This window comes from Coregonus lavaretus (assembly GCF_964263955.1).
Source record: "Coregonus lavaretus genome assembly, chromosome: 6".
Lineage (NCBI taxonomy): Eukaryota > Metazoa > Chordata > Actinopteri > Salmoniformes > Salmonidae > Coregonus > Coregonus lavaretus.
Window position 1 is genome coordinate 33,304,631 of NC_139993.1, and position 4,781 is coordinate 33,309,411.

The window sequence follows — 4,781 nt, forward strand, 5'->3', positions numbered from 1 at the left end:
CATACAATAACTACTGTATTAACACATTTGAGCACTATAAATTATTGGAATAGACCTGCATTCATGATACAACATGAATAAGGGAGAGACTAATAGCAAAACTCTCCTTCTCATCTAGTCTCTTGCTCTCTCCTGTCCTTGCTCAGCTCCTTGCTCAGCTGGTAGAGCATGGCGCTTGTAACGCCAGGGTAGTGGGTTCGATCCCCGGGACCACCCATACACAAAAAAAAAGCGTCTGCTAAATGGCATATTATTATATTATTATCTCAATGCTGTCTGAGTGATCAGATTACTGTTTGTGTGCCTCCTGCTCATTATAACCCCATCTAAACTTGTACCACAGGCTTCTGCCCCAACGTGCCTCAGGACAATTCTCAAATAACTATCTGGATTATTGTGTACTGATCAGAACAAATCAAAGAACATGTGGTTATGGAATAAATCTGCAGGACTTGTCCTTGTTATTTTGCTTCATAGAAACGGTTGGCCATAGGCATACAGCCCATCCGGTTTCCAATGGGAAGTGTGCATTGTGAGGCAGTATAATGTGATGGTGATGTATTGATGTGGGATCCCACAGTCGTCACATGGTGACATGCACAGGGACAGGCTTCGTCCCCGACTGACTGAGCGGTGAGAAAAGGTTGAGTCACCCAGGTGAGTGTTTACGAGTGAGCGTTTGTGTCAGTGTATGCGTGTGGGCACATACAGTACCAGTCAAAGGTTTGGACACACCTACTCATTCCAGGGTTTTTCTTTATTTTTTTACTATTTCCTACATTTCCACCTTTTGCATGACGTCATTCCAACAGGCACGAATGCAGCAATGATAATCAGGGGAACATGTGACCTTCTCACACAGCTGTTTGTGAGTGTGTGTGTGAGTGTGTGTGTGAGTGTGTGAGTGTGTGTATGTGTGTGAACGTGTGTGTGTGTGTGTGTTACAGAGGACGAGGAGAACATCATCCTCACGGCTGATAACAGAGACCAGGTGGTGCAGTGTCTAGGATGAGTCATAGTCAGAGAGTCTGAGAGGGATTACAAGGTGATGAATGGAGCTGGAGGTGTAGTTCAGGCCTGCTTTAATTTCTATGACTGGGAAAGAGTGAGAGCCATGACTACATGCTTTTGTGTTCATCATAGTGATAAGGAAGCAAAACTGAGAAAGAATGACTGTTTGAACAATTGAGAGAAGTGTAACTACATTGTAATTAATGGTTGAAGCCATTAATAGTGGTGATTAACATGTTCATATAGGTTTACCACTTACAAATATAATAGGTATGGTAGGAGTAGGATTCCTTTCCTCTTAAGAGAGAAAAAGATCAGCAGGTAAAAATTACGTTTAAAAGATGTTGAGAGAGTCTGCAGATTCATAATCCATGCCAGAATTAATATCCATCAATTCCATCATAACTCTCCCCTTTCCTTATCTCTCTCATATTTTCCGCCTTACATACTTCAGACCAGTATAATTCATGGTTAGAAATCATATACACTTACATACACTTATACTACCTATTCAAACTCAGCAACATATTTCATATTGGTCTAACTTATTTTGAAGCATTTCTGTGGCTCCTTTTCTGAAACAGAATGCGGGCCTGGAAATGTGGGAGAGAATATTAAAAGCACTAAATTATGCTCCAGAGTTTCTGTGTCAGAGGGAACATGCTGAAATATTCAGAAGTATTTCTGATCTCTGGATCCAGAGTGTTCTGAGGCCCCATCAACCTATGTGGTGCCAGCTCCATAGAGTCCATACAGTTGCCTGTCTGAATTCAGGCCTATTCCTAGAGAGGAGATGTTTACATTTAGCAGACACTCTTATCCAGAGCGACTTACATGAGCAATTATGGTTAAGTGCCTTGCTCAAGGGGACATCGGCAGATTTTTCATCTAGTCGGCTCAGAGATTTGAACCATCTACCTTTTGGTTACTGGCCCAATGTTCTTAACCTGCTGTCCCAAAGACAGACATTGAAGGGACAGAGGAAGCCAATTGTAAAACATATTTAAATAACTATGATATGTGATCCTTCTGGTTCTCAACCCACTTTCAGAAATGGGCTCCATATTTGGGAAATTCCAGTGGCATCCATCCATGCAGAAATGCAGTGTGAACAGAACAGCAGTGCAATGTCTTATTCTCAAGAGCAGAAAACGCCACAACAAAGAACCATGAAAACACTAGAAAAACAAGTAAATATTCCTTTCTATTAATTCTTAATATCTAATGGATTTGGATTCCTCATGTCTCATTCCTTAGTGGATGAGATTTGTTATGATTAGACCCTCTGAGCATAAGTCCTTGTATTCTTAGGGGGATACCTTTAATCACACTGGCTTACAGTGCTTACATACAATACAAATTAGTTGTTCCCTTTAAAGCCATATTATCATCATATGAACCTGTCATCAAATGATCTTTGCCATATGTCAAACGCTTATGGACTTAGCAGGCTTTATCTGAACTACTTATGGCCCTACGATAAAGCTGTTAGCCTGGGTTGACGGGTGGGCTGGACAGTACATGGTGTGACATTTTTCACTTCAGTGAGCTTTTCTTGGCCAACTCCCTTGGCACCACTCAAGGGGAAATTGTATGACGGGTAGGGTTGCAAAATTGGGGGAACTTTCAATAAATTCCCTGGTTTTCCCGAAATCCCGGTTGGAGGTCTACTGGAATCAGGAGGGAATAAGCAGGAAATCCAGAATCTTCCAACCAGGATTTCTGAAAAACCAGGGAATTTATTGAAAGTTCCCCGAATTTTGCAACCCTAATGATGGGACTATGGCAACTTTGCACCTCAGTGTCACCCAAGTCATAGCAGCTGTCTGTAAACAATGCTGTTCCATGAATCAGGGGAGTTGGGGCGGTTAGGATGACTTTGGCACTGACAAACCTAACATCTAATAGTGAAAGCACAGTGTTATAAATCAGATCAGGTTCCTCACTGGAAAGTATGTGTAGAGCCAATCAATAAATGTCGCCATGAGGCCTCTTTTGTCATTTGATCTTCTTCTGACCCCTCTAAAACACTGACTATTGTATAACATCCGACCAGTTGGAAAATGAGTTTTTTTCCCAGATCTTTGGGAATGAATAACTTACAGCTCGCATAACTACGCTGTCTATACACAAGGAGAGTGTGTACGGAAGAGATTTAATGAGTTGATAAAATCCCAGATATATTTGGTCTATGTGTTTTGCTTTGGATAAACATGCCAAGGGGAATATACACAGTGTTAACACTGCTATTAGCTTAAAAATGCAATTATAATTAGTTGCGTAGGCTGTTGTTGTAGTGGTTTACCACAGATAGACAGTTGTAGTGCAGCTGCTACGCTACTAAGCTGTGAACAGACAGACAGGCTGCAGGTCCAGGTTTAGGGGGGGACACCCCCTGCACATCTCTCCACATACACCCCTATGAGAGAAAACCTCTCCATAGTTCTCCCATTGTTCACAATGCCCTGGCTCTCTGTGAATTTTCACCCCTCACTCATCAAATTCAAATATCAGGTGTACAGAAATCTGGGCAAAATGGTATCTTTCAGAGGTTGGTGTTTGTTAGCAGAATGCAGAATTTTTGTATGTCAATCCTTAATAAGAATCATGTTTATTTGTCTATGTCTTCCTGTTTCGATGGCAGCCATTATTCTCCATCAGGGTTGGGAAGTAACTGACTACATGTAATCAGTAATATCTAATCTGATTATTAAAAAACGGTAACTGTAATCAGTTACCAGCTAAAATATTGTAAACAGATTACAGTTGCTTTTTAAAAACTAGATGATTACTTCTCGGATTACTTTTAAATTCAGAAAGGATGAAAAAATACATTATGACACCTTTCGGTTTTCTCAATGACATTCAATTCAGCATTGAAAAAAGGTGCAAGTTTAAGTTTGTTCCACCTGAGCGAGTCTGACCACAAGTCAGGGACCACTATGATGACACACCAAATACGTTTGATGGATCCTTTTTGTCTTCTAATGGTAAGTAATCCAACAGTAACTGAAAGTAATCAGATTACATTACTGAGTTTGGGTAATCCAAAAGTTACGTTACTGATTACAATTTTGGACAGGAAACTAGTAAATGTAATGGATTACATTTAGAAGGTAACCTATCCAACCCTGTACTCCATTCTCTCCAATCAACAGGACATCTGATCCCCTCATCAAAACCTAAAAACCCTGGCATTCCCACTAATATCAGCTTGGTGAGGGGAAACTACGTCAATGCAACCTCATTAGATCTGTCTTTTGTTGTATCTGGAGCTGCTAAGCATCCTGTGTTAGTGGCTTGGATGGCCGGTCCAACAATAGCCTACAGACATCTTCACCAAGCAATCACAACTTGATAACTCTCTCTCTCTTTCTCTCTCTTTCTCTCTCTTTCTCTCGCTCACTCACAACAGAGCCCAAACCTATTCTTGAGCAGGGCAAGAGGTGTGTTAAGCATTGTATGTCAACACTTCCAACCACAGGGTTAAATGTGGAAACAGGCCCTGTGTTTCTCTCTCCTGTCTGATCGGTCTTTTTTTCAGTGAAAACATAGCAACCCAAATAAGGAGATTGGCTGAGGGCTGCTGTGTGAGTGAGTGTGTACAGCGGGCCAAGACATTCTTTAGAAAGGCCTCGTATGGGTGGTTTGATTGGGTGGAGTGGGGTGGGGTGGGGGAATGTCTGGTGAGGTGAGGGGGACAGAGTGGTGAGTGCAGGGCGGGAGGGATGGAGGATGGAGAGGAGAGGAGGTCATCGGAGACTACCCTC